This window comes from Pinus tabuliformis, chromosome 8, assembly GCF_031772625.1.
Source record: "Pinus tabuliformis cultivar Carrire ecotype Pingquan chromosome 8, CPIR1, whole genome shotgun sequence".
NCBI lineage: Eukaryota > Viridiplantae > Streptophyta > Pinopsida > Pinales > Pinaceae > Pinus > Pinus tabuliformis.
In genome coordinates, this window is record NC_142294.1 from 38605194 (window position 1) to 38619855 (window position 14662).

The following is a 14662-nucleotide window of genomic DNA, read 5'->3' on the forward strand; positions in this document are numbered from 1 at the left end:
AACTATTACTAGGTTGGATTCGACCAGATGTCGTGTTAGCGCTCGAACTTGGCCTCAGGCTGAAGAAGACAAAATCGAAGGCAACATCAAACCACTTAGCCTCGTAGCTAGCCCTACGAGGACAGGAGAGGGCTCTCTCCGGGTCTATCTCGGCAAAAGGTCTTCAAAGGGCTGAGATGACCAATAAAGAACACTGATTTTAGGCTAGTAAATTGATAAAAGGGGTTTTTAATAAAATGATGGGGTTTTTCTGGGCTGCATGGGGCAAAGAAACAGCTTGAACAAAGAAATGTAATAAAAAACACAGGTTATCTCCTGAGGCAAGGTAGGCAAGAAATTTGGACATCAAATTGAGATTAAATGGAATGGCAAGACTGTTGAGGAGCTGACAAGGGCATAGAGGATGAGTCCTTGTCAAACAGAAGAAATCATTAAATATGAACAAACTTAAAGGCAGAGCATACAAAATATGAATTCTACCTTAACACTTCATTTGTTCAAATGGAAACGATCATGAAATGACATGAACACATAACAGGCTACATATGAAACAAAAGAGGACACAAATGTTAAATTTCATACCACAGGAATCTCAGGGGTCAGAGCTGCATTTTTTAATTAAAATCTCTGTCAAAATCTGTACAATGAAAGCTCTGTTCTCTCTCCTCCACCAGCGCTCAGAACTCTCTCTTCTCTTCACTTACAAATGATTTTTTAATACATTAAATAAAAATCTGCTAGGGAAAAACAAATCGTTCCAACAACAAAGGTGTTGTTTCAACTGCAATTACAAAAATTAGAAAAGGGCGTTTCATCTATTCTAAACATAGAACAACGTCCCTCTAAATCTTCTGATGATTGGCTAATTAAGAGGTAAAACTGGAGCGCAGATCCCGTTGGATCATTAACTGAAGCCCTTAATAGAAGATCGAATCCTATTTCTTCTGCTGTGATGGATATCTTAACGCCCAGGCGATAACAACAACACAACTCATTTTAATGGTTCTTGTACTTAACTAGTGACATGATAAATGTATGATTCGATGCTTCACGGACGGTTTGCTTGAAATGTAACTCCACATCTTTGACGTGGCCATACCGTTCTGTATTGCCAAGTTGCCAAATAAAGAGAAAGAAAATGGCAATCCTGCCACCCTATTATTGCTTAATTGTCCTGTTCTTACTGTTTACGATGGTGATTTGGCTTTTAAGTTTGGGGCCATCTGGTTATTCAAATGCCATTTAACTATATTGCTTCTGTAATTCGACACAACACTTTGTAGCTAAACCCCTGACAAGTTGCGCTTCATAAAGAGCCTAGTCAAGCGGGCAGTATATCTGAGGAATCATTTTCCTCATATTGGGAATGCTCGACTCTATCTGATACTGTTTGGACCTCTTTGTTCCAATTAGTCCGTGCTGTAAGAATAATTAGAGCCAACGTCTGGAGTGTCACTCCGATTATCATTCCCCACCATATTCCATCGACTCCCATGTTGACCTTAAACCCTAAAACAATTCCAATAGGTAGGCCAATGACATAATATGTTGCCAAATTCACATACGCTACCACAGCTTGCCATCCGCATCCTATCGCCACCCCTGAGAGAATAGGTTGGGTGCCATTCAAGATTACAGATATTGCAAGGAGAGGGATCAATGCATAAACAACGCTCATAACCACAGTGCTGCTTGTGAATAACATAGCCAGTTCCTTTTTCAGTAACATGACTGCTGCGGCAAGAATGACACTTATGATGAAGCATGTGATCACCACAACTACAACTGAAAATCTGGCAATTTTCGGGCGCCGGGCTCCTAGCTCATTACCAACTCTTATACTTGCAGCTGTGCTGAGACCCAACATTACCATAAAGTCCCAGTTGTAATAATTCCTGCAAGCAGAATTTGAATCCAGAGCAACCTCTGAGTCTGGCAGCAAACCGGATATAGGCACCAGTCCTTGAGTGTACCATATTTCCAAAGTTAGCATAAAAGCAGAAGCTACAGTTAGCTTGAAGTAGGACCAGAGTCCTGTAAAGGCCTTTGTGCTGAAGCCAGTCCATGTCTCCTTGCAAGATGGGCTGTAGAATATATATAATGCAGTAGCAATTACAAGAATCCACCAAGACAGACTCAGTACTAAGGCTGCTGCTAACAGGCCGTATCCCAGCTTGTCTACTGTAGCCCAAGTCAACAAAATGTGGAGGAGAAATGTACCAACAGAAATATAGGCCAAGGGAGCCACAATGTTCTGAGCCTGCAAAAACCTCTGCATCGGACAATTGATGGCAAATGAAAATAGCTGAGGAATAAGGCCTCTTAAAAAAAAACAGCTCCAGCAGCAACAATTTCTTTGCTCTGCCCTATGGCAACCAGCACATGATCTGCAAATAAGTAGAGGATTGCCAAAAGTATTGCAGTTGCTGTCATTATTATCATCGATCGTTGGCAGATGACACCAAGCATATTGTACTGTTTAACACCGTAAGCTTGCCCACACACAGTCTGCACGGCGCTTGCCATTCCCAGCTTAACTACACTAGAGTAATTGTGAACATCTGAACTTCCATGAGCGAAACCATCAACACCATCGAGACATATCGACTCTAATGGGACTTCCTGCGTCTCCAATACTTTTGTAATCCTACTCTTCATATCCTCATATTCATCCTCCATCTCCTTCCTTTCTCGGAGACAGTTCGGATCAAAGCTCTTGCTATGCTGGGGACTTTCTTTGGAAAAATACACAAATGGCGCCCTTGTCTCTATATCGAACTTCCTGCAAAATGGCACCCATTAACAATAGCTTCATTAACCTTTCGAAGTCTCACCATCATCACTTTGCGATCCTTTAACAAAGTCACGCCTGAGCTGTTGATAGTCAAAATTATCGGTAAAGGGAAGGAGCACTTCTGGAGAGCAGATATCAATGAAGCAATCCTGATGAGCGTTATACAGCCGAACAACTGACCTATCTATGACAATTGATTGATCAAGAACTATATTCCCTGAAAACTGGTGTGCTTTACCATAATCTTTCTTGTCTTCATAATACAGAAGTTGTTTGGGATTTCCAGTGAGACCTCTCCAAATCGCTTGTAACTTGCTTTGCCTCTGATTGCTGATGATGTTTTGTTTTCTTCTGTTTGTGCTTTTGCAAAGATAGGAACTGAGGAAGCTGCTACCTTTTGAAGAGCTGGAGAATTTGATACATATTATAAAAAACAAATTTAATGATTTGAGCTGGAGAATTTGATACATATTCTAAAAAACACATTTAATGATTTCTTCTTCAAAACAGGGTTTTGAAGAAGAATCAATCTCACATTTGACATACAAGACGGAGTCTAAAAGGTCGAACTTATATTACAAGCATATGCTATCCCTTTCAAGCTTGTTTTCAAAAATAATTGGGGTACTCGCCAACAATGGTGGGGGAAAACTTGGAAGTTGTCATTGGTTACCTGCGGCAGCTAGTCACTCTTGAACATCGACACTTTTGCTTCTTGTCGGGTTGAGATATCAATACATCATCTTTTGGCCTTCCGAGGTTTTGGGTTGCCATTTAGCCTTGTTCCATCTGATCCATGCTATCTCCATCAAGTCTCTGATCCCTTGGTACCTGAATGCTGCCACCCTCCAAAGTCGTGTCACCAACATGTTCAAAAGTACAATCCTTTTGCAGTTCACATCCTTACCTCCTCTTCTAATACTCTGTTTCACCAGCTACCACTTGTTCCCTATCTCGTGTGGTTGATGGGGGAAACATTATGGCCCTCTTGTGACGGATCGTCTCTTTTCGACATGAGATCATTATCCAGGAGACTAATCTAGAGATCCCCTTTGGTACCTTGGAGCTTGCATGCCTTAATGGCAAGTTCTTTGCGCCTAACGATTGAATTTCATCATTGGTCGTCGATTGGGTGATTCGATTGTATTGGACAATACCTTGAGAACCATTGGCATTATTGGTGGTTTCTCTCGCGCTTGTTAACAGTTTTCCTCATTGACCAGTAATCAAGCGACTTTCTATCATGCTCGACTTCAGCACATCTGTTCGCATGCTAGAATTTGTACTATGATCGGTTGGGTTTCAAGACCCCAAACTAAGATTACACATGTTCGGGTTGCGTGGATTGGTTCGTGATTACATGACTTGTTGATGGATGGCTGCAACCATACCTGAGTCTTCATGGATGGCTGCGACCATACCTTTATCATTATCATGGTCTTACTAGCTGGATGGCTGCGTCCATACCACAGACCTAGTTTGTATGTCTTTTGGATGGCTGCGCCCATGCCTAGACTACATGTATTTCACTATCAGAGATATCAGTTGTACTTGCGCCTGCAGGTTCTTCCAGGTGGTGTTCCAGTTCAAACAGTTTTGTAAAGCATTTCACTCCTCCCACTCTCTCGGGCTTCATGCTTTAGGGGGAATCTGTTACACAATAATTTGTCACTATCCTCATCTCAGTCCCTCTGCTGTGTCATGTGTCAAATAAACATGTTCATATCTTCCCACTCATGTAAGAAGATTAAGAAAATGCTCTCTGATGCTAAAGATTGACCCATTTTTACTAAGTTTTTGCATCGTCGCTAGTAAACCCTTAAAATACACGACGGTTCTCTGTCATGCACTGGATCGTTGCGACGTCGTTGCTAGTCCTTAGTTCATGACCCGCGACGATCCAGATTTGGCGAATTAGTTCAAACAGTCGGCCTTCTGGATGTTTCTGGAGCTGGTTGTTGGGTCAGTTTGGGTCGCCTTTCCACCTTTGGGATGGTGGTTCCACTTCTTGTGCAACCTCCCTTGAGGATAAGCTCCCTCTCCCTCATTTCATGGAGACTCCTTCTCGTATAAAATCACTCACCATTGCTATGATTTGCTAGTTCCTTAGTTGCTAGTTTTTTTTGGTTGTACAGTGCTGGTGCTCCTTTTGAGTTTGATAGATAGTTGGTGCGAGTGTGACAAGTGTGGGATTGCTTTGTAGTTTGCAAGAAGGTGTGGAGTGTTAGATAAACTTGACTCAGAATAGAGTCAAAGTTGACCAGATTAAACAATGATGGTTTTGGGGCACATGGTATTGTGCACCCATAGTATTATGCCCGTGGTATTATATGTAATGGAGCTTATAAAAAGCTGGAAGGACTTCATTGTAATGCAAGACCTGGAGGTGAGCGGTGAAGGCTCATTTGGTCGGATTGGCTAGGGTTTTGGCCAAGGATAATGAAATTTCATTATGGTTGGGTTTTTCCCCGGATTTGGGGTTTTCCCGAATAAACATTTGTGTTTATGTGTTTATAGTTGTTGCTGGCTATTTTTATATTTATTCCTCTTAGTAATTCTCAGTGATTATTTATGTTATGCAGTAAGTTTTAACGACTGGTATCAGAGCTAGATATTGGCTTCAAAGGGATTCTTTGATGCCAGGGGTTTATAGTGCCTGATGAGATCAATGCAAGTTTTTTTACAGATCTGGGTCTGAAAATAATGGTGGAACAATCGTAGGCAAAAGAACCTCGAGGAGAATGTGCGGAAGATAGTGCCGTAACTGTTAGGGATCACAGTGCATTTGCGATATTTACTGGTTTGGAACATGTTGATGAATTGTTTGGGATTCATGCAGCTATTTAAAGAAGGCCAGCAGAAGAAAAATTTTCATGCGACTTCGAAAATTGTTTGCTTTCTGCTACGTGAGGCCACTGGTGCTGGAATCTACGAGGTTCTTTGATTTATAATTAATACAATCAATGATGATTTCCTATGTCTTGTATGCAATTTACTTGATTGATCATGAAATCTTGATTTTATGAGTAAATAGATCATTGTTGTTTCTCGGTTACGTGCTCTGTTGTTTCTTTGTGGTGTTTCAGGTTGATCACTTGTTAAGGAGAAGGAAACGGAAGCTGGAGCAACGCAACGGAACTTCATTGACCACCGGTTTGAGGTAGGCCTCCAACGATGACTATTTAAGGGAATTAATTGTTGTTTTGTCCTTGCTATGACTAGACCCACTCTAGGGCTAGAGGGGTTGCCTCTGTCTGCAGAGGGAACACTTTCCTGCATCACATTAGGCATTTTTTTAATGGCTAACTGATTGTCTCATTCCATAGTGAATCGAAGGGTTAGTTCGCAAATTTGTTTCCTTCAGTCGTTAGTTTGTTTGCAAGCTTGTTCCTTATCTTCTCACATGAAATAGGGTAGAGGATGGTATATCTAAAAGAAGGGATTGGATTCTCTCCAAACTTCCTTCTAATCTCTAGAAAATCAAAACTTTATAAGGAGGTGATCCATTTTATAATTTCTTTATGTAACAACCCTGGTGAAAAGTTCATGTAATAAAAGTTAATAAAGGCAAAATAAGACCATGGTTAAGGGACACATATTCCAAGTTGAATGTTGGGCAAAGATATCCTAGTCGGCATCGCTGGATGTGTTTATGGCTAAAGGAAATTAGCAAAGGCTAAGGCAAAGGCATTAAAAGGCAAAAGTTCATTTTGCCACATTTATTTGTGAAAATAAAGGAAATTGGGATAAAAGTAAGGTGAAAGATCACATGTTGAATGTGAGGAGGAAATTTAAGGAAAATAATGGGAAATGAAGAAAATAGAGGCCTCATTAATAAAAAGGCTTCTGAGGATCAGTTGGTAACCTTTTGTCAAATCAATTTTAGAGCTCTCTCATTATTCTCTCTCTCTCGCTCTTGGTCACTTAGAGTTTTCTTGGAGCACTCTAGCTTTGGATCAATGAAGGAAAAGCAAGCAAAAGGAAAGCAAGGAAAGCAAGGATCAAGCAAGGAAGATGTTGGCTTATTGGGGCCTGACCCAGGTTCGGAGTTAATTAGCCAAAACAAATCTCTCTACTGCTGGCCCTTTCAGCAATAGTTTGTGGAGCGCGGACTGAGGTCTCACCCGAAGTAGTATGGGAGGGTGCTGGAACGAGGTTTCCACACCCTTGAGATGTCTGAGAGGTTCGATCGGTCCAACTGTTCGTCCCTGTGCGTAGGTCACTTCGCGCACTTTCTTGTTCCTCTCGCCCTGATATATTGCCTTCGCACAACCCTAACTAGGGGCTGTGGAGCTTCCGCATTACTAGAGAAGCACTATGCGTTATTACCCGAGATCTTAATTATCTTCCTATATTAGTTATTACCTTCGCTTACTTGGATGTCTTACGTTATATTTATTGACACAAAACATTCATATGAGTTTGCGTAGCAAATAAACAGTACACATGCAAATTATACCCAATCACACATTAAAATAGGAAAAGATACATAGAAATATGGTAAACATCTATTTATTGATTCTTCCAACGGTTACAGACTCGACCTGCCATACGCACTCAGCTGCAGGGATCTGCGCACTCAGTTGCGGACAGCCTTGTGACTCTATTATAATTTCACAGAGTGACCATGGGTAGGTCTGTCCAGCCGACATTACATTACAAAAACTAGGGCGGACAACCCTGTAACTCTATTATAATTTCGCACTCTGCGCCCGCAATTCGCGGAGCTTTTACAAAAGGATTTGGTAAAAACTTGGGTTTTAAGCCCCAAAACATGCATTGGTGGGATTCCATTCCCAACAGGCCCCCAACACAAACATCGTGACTCGCCCTCGAGTCACTCTGTGGGTGCAAAGATCTTCGCGCGAAGTCCTTACAACTCTGCTCAAACTACTGCAAGGTCAGCAACACACCGAGTTGTTGTCTACTGAATCTACTGTATGCGTTGTTCCAAGACCACAGTGTCAGAACTGCTTCTTTGCATCTGTGCCTGTATCCCCTGCATTTGTGTGAGCTTGCCTTCAATTTCTGCTGTGATGGTGAAGGCCTTGTCGATCCAAGGCTGAACGCGCACCTTCAAGATTGCTTCCTTGTGTCGTGTCGCGTCCACCTGTTCTTTTAGCACTTTGGCCTATTGCATCTGCGCGAGCCTCTGAGTGAGGGCCACCGTCTGCTCAGTTCCTTTGACGCTGTCATACTATTGTTGGATTTCTCGTGCCTCTAACTCTAAGCACTAGATGTTGGGGTCCTCCTGTAGATTTGTGAGGACCTCAAATGACTCTTCTAACATGCTGGTGTAGTCTCGTACTGCACTGCCGATCTCATCCAGTCCTGCTGTAATAGCGCTGGCGCACTATTCTCTGACTTCCAGAGGGGTGGAGGGTTGCGCCTTTAACTCCAGCTTGGCCATCTGAAGGTTTAGCTCCAGCTGAACCTTTGTCATTTCCTCCCGCGCCTCGCGCACCCCTGCTGCGAGCCTGTGGATACGCGCCTCTGCTAGTGTGTCTGCTGGGATGGCCAGCTCAGGGACACTTTGACAAGATTCATCTAGGACTTGTACCAGTTGTCGATTCTGCGACACCACTTCGTTGCGCTACAAGCTCAACTGTTCCATGTTGATTTTCTGCTCGTTGAGGACTTGCAGTGCGCGACTCTCCCTAGCCCGTAGTTCTACAATTATCCCATCGTGTAGAACGTATAAGGTCTCCCACTAGAGTGCAACCATGTTGATGCCGAGACCCTTCAATGCGCTAACCGTAGGCCTGTCGGCCTCATTTGTTGTCACTAGTGCCCCTTCGGGTAGTACTACGGTATTCATCACCCGAGCGCGCAACATTTATTCTGTTGTCGTTGTTCCAATTGCGAGGCTGGTCGAAAGGGTACCAGCCTGAGGAGTGGGCACCTAAAACTCTTGCAGCTGCGCTCTTAGGGCCCCCAACACAATATGGTTCTCCTCCATAAAATTTTAGAAGGCCTTGGAGGTGACATCGCACACTGTCTCGTCGATATCGTGCAGATCACCCTCAGTTAGGGTGATCGGGTCAATCGACAACTTCGATGCCTTGACCTTGTTGCGCGGCCATGTCCACTTAGTCAGGTGCTAGCGCTTCAACTGTGTTGACGTGGTTTGTGGGTCCTTGCCTCCCTCTTTTTCCTCTGCTTCTTGCCCATGCGAAGGCGACGTTTTTCCCTTGCGTGCCTTTGCAGCTGCTTCCTGCGCTTCTGTTGCTGCTGCTGCTGCGGCCTTTTCCTGTTCAATTGTTGTCTATGCAGCGTCCCGCGCCTCTTGCGCTTTTGCTGCCGCTGCCTCCTTCCTTATTTTTTCCACCAACTACGCCATGTGTAGTTTGGCCTCTTCTTTCCTCCTCTACGACGCTGAATTCTCTATTTCCGCGATGTCTGGAGTGCGCCACTTCGGCGGCCATGTATCTAGTACATTGAAGATTACACTGTCCATCGCTACAAAGGGTAGCTCTCTCCATTGCTTGGTCGGGTCCTTGCGCGATATGATGTATATGATGTGGATGTTCGCTTTAAACTCTGTAAAACTCTACAGGTTGTTGCAGATAGTGGGTGACAACCGCGGCCTATAGTTGATCCCCATTCTCAGGTTCATCTCCATGAACACCTAGAATATCTTACTGTTGTAGATCCTATTTGCATCCTTTGTGGCCCAGAGCGAAGCGTACTTTGCGGCCTCTGGCAGATCCCTGTCGATTATGGGGAATTGACTGTCCTCCGGAAATTCCCCGGCCACGAGCACTATGGACAACACAAGCCATGCATAGTGGAATGTTTTTCCTTGTTCCTAGGCCTCTTGGCAATTTTCCAGGAACTCTTTGTAGAGGAACTCAGACTAGTTAAACTATACCCCCTCCGCGCACTGCTCAGCCAATGCTACCACTGGCACGGGTACCTCATCCGTGCGACACTTGCGCATAACCTTACCAGCCAGTATTTGGGTCGCTACTTTCAATGCTTTTTCATTGATGCTGGATATGGCATAGCCCCTTTTCTTCTTTGTCAGCTTATACTTCTTCTTCATGGTCTCCGCGATGGCCAATTCAGTGCTCTTCCCCTCCGAGATGTCTGCGGGGTCCTCTCCTTTGCGCAACAGCCGGGTAATGCAGTGAATCAAGTATTCCGTCATGGGGATGGGCTCCTCCAGCCATAAACACCCACCATGCACCAGGCATAGTAGCTGCCTAATGACGAAACTTGTTATCGTGGCGCGGTGGAAATGTGGTACCCAAAGCAGGTTAAGTAGCCCTGCCTTTTCCACTCCACACAACCACTTTCGCGGCTCTAATTCTGTAACCCCCGTCGAGGTGTTCTGATTAGGCTTCATGAGGTGCTTGGTCTCAAGATAAGGGAACTTCTCGTGGTCAGCAAGGTCCTAATATTCAAACTTTAAGCTTGGCACCCGTCCCAGGTGCGTGCCCTAAAAAATGATGTTGTCTGGGAGGATTGGGGTCTAGAGTGAGATCTATGTCTTGTCAACGTCCTTGGGCACTTTAGCCTTCCCTTTCCACGGGGGGATATAGGTGAGTAGCTATGTCGGAGGGTGTGCAGGCTCAGTTTCCTCCTCCATGCCTTCGTCCTCATCTTCCTTGATGATAAGGTCCTCCAGGTCTTCTTCTTCCTCATTGGTGTCTATGGTAACGACTTTCCCCTTTTCTTCCATCGACAACTTGTTGCATAGAGGGTTCTGCGTGGACACATGTACGGGAACCATTGCTTGTTTGTCCTTATTTGGTCTTGGCATGCGCGATGATTTTGGGATTTCTGCCACAATCCCAATGCCTTTCGGAGCATCCCCTATAGTCAGGGCCTACGTGGCCTCTTCAATAGTCATTTCTATTATTTCCATAACTTCCTCAGTTGCTGCCATCGTGTCTGTCCAGAAATATATCACTCGCGAACTCAGGGGCTCAATCAATGCTTGGCATAAAACAAACAAGGCTCTGCTCAATAGCTCAATTCAAAAATGACCAAGTGTTGTTTGTTGGGTAGCCATTTGTAATTTATAGCACTTTCTGAATTTGAATTCGACCATTCCCCCCAAATCTGATTCATTAATGCTTCGTTGGCGGTATATTTTTCCAAATCTTGCCCATAAATTACGTCTTAAATGCCTGCCGCCCGCTCCATTTGGTCTCAAGTCAAGCATCCCATTGTGAATGGTGACTTCAATGGTCACTTTCTGGCCAACCCGCAAGGCAACACAGCCCCATGTGCGCTGTCACGGACCTTGTGACTCTTTGCTTCTGTGCATAGCTCCAACATCGCGCAGCTCCCGGGCAGAATAGTTTATAGTCCCGTGCTTCCTTTCAATAGCCTGGAGCGCTAAGACTGTGCTTCCCCTCGGCTAGTTAGGCGGTCACATCACCTGTATAGAGTTTCATCCTGTCATCCATCACTTTTCTTGGAAAATACCCACCTTTTATCGTTACGGGCGGCGTTGCACACTTTATCATCTGCAACGTGCTACCTTGGTTAATTCGCTTAGTAATGTGTGGTCCAAGCCAAGGCATTAGACTGATCAATTTGCAGCGATAGTCCTCAAACTTGTCAGCGTGATCGTGCACATCCTGTCTTATCACCCTAGTTTATTTTCGAGAAAATCTTCCTTTATCTCATCCTCTAGCTTCTTGACTTCTGCCTCTACTAGAGAGATTTTCTTCCTTAATTACACCCTCTCTTTCTCAAGTTCTTGGAGCCTAAAATTTCCCTGTTGGATTTCTTCTTTCAAAGTTCTACAAACCATCATATCTACCGGTGCTATCACACGTAGTCTAAGCTTTTTATGTACTATAGGGCTTACAGCATTCACTTTATACTCTAGCCTAGGTGGTGCCCGCGCAGTCAGGTGTTTGCACGTGGTCCTATAAGCCCGTAGAACTGTTGGTATGTGCAGGTCCCAGTCAGTCCACATCGCATTGTGGACCGTGTCTGGCACTTTGCGTACTTTGTTAAAGGCTTCTGCGTGGATATCCTTATGCGCACTTGTTCTTTCCATACTCCGTGGTTCCAACCGGAGGGGTCGTTCGTGCCATTGCCTTGTCCACACCTGCTTACTAATCGTGTCTCCTACCACGAGGACTGTGTGCATTCGTGTAGGTTTCGACCCAGATGCCTGCATCCATTTGGATAGTTGGGCACGCAAACCTTTTCGTTCGGCAATCTTGTCTGTTAATTGTACTTGAGGCTTCCCAAACTGCATGCGCATCATTCTTCTGTAGTCGCGCCAGTCCTCAAAGCTTCCTTGGTATGTACCCCACCACCTTACGGGCGTTGCGCGTAGTACCCATTTCAAAGATTTGAAACGTTGTTGTTCCGACACTTCTCTTTCAAATATGCTAAGGAAGTAATCCACCTTACTTAAACCATCATACATAGGTAGCTCCCTTACGTCCGTTTCTACGCAGCGCAGCGATCTCGTCATCATGTTATAATTGAGCGTGGTTACCTCGTGTAACCGGTTCTACCATCATTCTATCTCCTCGTCAGAATGTGATGTGCAGGAGCTTTCGCGCTCCCATGAGATCCGGCCATCCGCGGTTGGATTTACCCAGTCTTGCTCCTGCGTGGTTATCTTGTATATGCAATCCAGATCGTCGTCACTGTCATAGTCGTGCACTGGCTCCATGTAGCGCGATCCTTCTGCAAGGTCTAAAGGTACCACTATGCGCAAAGACTTTTTCTCAAAGATCATCTTGCACTTCTTCAGATTTATCACTCCATTTGGGATTTGAAACATTGGTGCAAAAATGTACGTTGGTATGGTTGTGTTGTCATGCATGAGGTCATGGTATGTGTAGTTGATATGTTCATGCATTGATGACTGGACCCTAGCTAGAATGATGGACATATGGTTACATGCTTATGTGTTATATTTTATATGTTGTCATGATCATATCGTACATGTATCACATTGATTTGTTGATCTTGCAGATGAGATATCCTCCCTGAAGTATACTAAGGTACACTGATTTATTGTGATTTGGTTTAGCTGACATAGTATGCCTTGTAAGAAAGAGATCAAAATGGCTAGCAAGATGGTAGGTTACAAAGACTCTCCCTATGAATAAGATGATCAATGTGGGGTTGGGAATTCTTCTGATTTGGCAGACACATTAAGAAGCTTGAAGTAAGAGATAAGGAGTTGTAAGAAGGACAATGACAAAATCATGCATGCACACGAGAAAAAAATAGAGGTTATTGCAATATTGCTTCAACTTTTGTCAGAATTGCAGTGACAGGGACCACTTTGGATCAGCCATGAGCAGGAGGACGGGACTAATGGAGCATATGGAAGCAAGTCTTATAATGGTCATAGGTCAGACAAAGATGACAGAATTAGAGATGGTAGGTTGTTGGACACTTCAGATAGGAGAGGTGATGGACACATGTATTATTCTAGTTATGGTTCTAACAGACATCATGATCGTCATCATTATCATCCTTACAGGAGGAGTGATAGGGGATACTTGCCGGATGACTTTACGAAAGCAAATCCACCTACCTTTGATGGAGAGATGAAGAAATCATAGAATGAGAGGCATAGTTGCTTGGTATGAGGAAGTTCTTCAAATTGCATGATTATTCAGAAAACATGAAAGCAAAGATAGCCACTTTCACTCTCAAAGGTAAATTAGATATTTGGTGGGAAGATGTGAAGAATTTTAAAGGTATACATGAGGATTATTTGACTTGGCATGAGTTTGAGAGGCTCTTCAAGAAGAAGTACTTGTCAGAAAGATACTTTGATGACAAATCTCAGGAGTTTTATGAGTTGCATATGGGTTCCATGACAGATGATGAGTATACTAGTAGGTTCTTAGAGCTTTTGAGATATGTGCCTTACCTAAAGGAGGAGAAGGCCAAGGTTCAAGGATTCATCAGTGGACTGTGTTGACAGTACTGGGCCTGCCAACATTCAGGGGATCACCACGGTATAAAGTCCCAACTAGACCTCACACCGTTTGGTGTGGAAGTCCTATCCGATATGATGGCTCGGTTGCCATTGTCTTAAGGATTTGCCTCAACTCTTGCTTGTCAGCATAGGAGATTGGTTTGCTTTGCCTTCGATAAGTGAGGTTCGTGTGCTTGGTGAATGCTAGTGTACTTATGTTAATGGTTCTTTCACTGTAAAGGGAGAGGGTGAGAGTGAGTCCCAAGTTGGTTGGGATGAAGTTCCAACTCGGCTAGGAACACACAACACAACAGGATGTGCACAACTTCCAGAGGAGTAGTCCACACGGATGCGGGAGTCACAACACATAAGGTAAGATAACATGTACAACACTCAACGGATGAGTCCGAACGAGTGCAACAATTGTTATATCAAGCTTTATGTGAAAGACATGTCTGATGTCTGGGGAGATAGCCACCATGAGTGAGACAACGTTAAAAACATATAAAACACATTTCCATTAACATATTATGTATTACAAAAAGTGAAATAGTTCAAGTGTTCAACACAGGTTAAAGCAACATGCATTACAAGTGTTCAAGATTGGTATTACAACATTTACAACACATGTGTGAAAACATGTTGGCCTGTTAGCAGGCTTTTCAATTAAGTGAAAGTTCGAAGGCACATCGTTACACCATACATCACTAACCCCGTGAGCGGGGCGTTGGAGCCAATACTTACTCCTCAAAGAAAAGATTACAGACTCTCTTGGCTATGTGGGAGGAGCTGAGGTGAAAAGCCCTTTAATGTACAAATGAGGGGGGTATTTATAGCTAAGGGTGAAACTAACCCTTGTGGTTGTTCGACTACCTTCATGACTGTTTGACTTCCATGAATTTTCGAATTTGCATGACTCTTTGTGCAACAAGTGGGTCTCTTGGAATTCCATG

The 14662-nt window shown here is 43.8% G+C and overlaps 1 pseudogene; it reads right to left on the reverse strand.

Annotated features, from left to right (window-relative positions):
* Window positions 1-1004: 1004 nt before the first annotated feature.
* LOC149234017 (protein DETOXIFICATION 41 pseudogene) overlaps window positions 1005-14662 on the reverse strand; it is a 192789-nt pseudogene continuing 179131 nt past the window's right edge.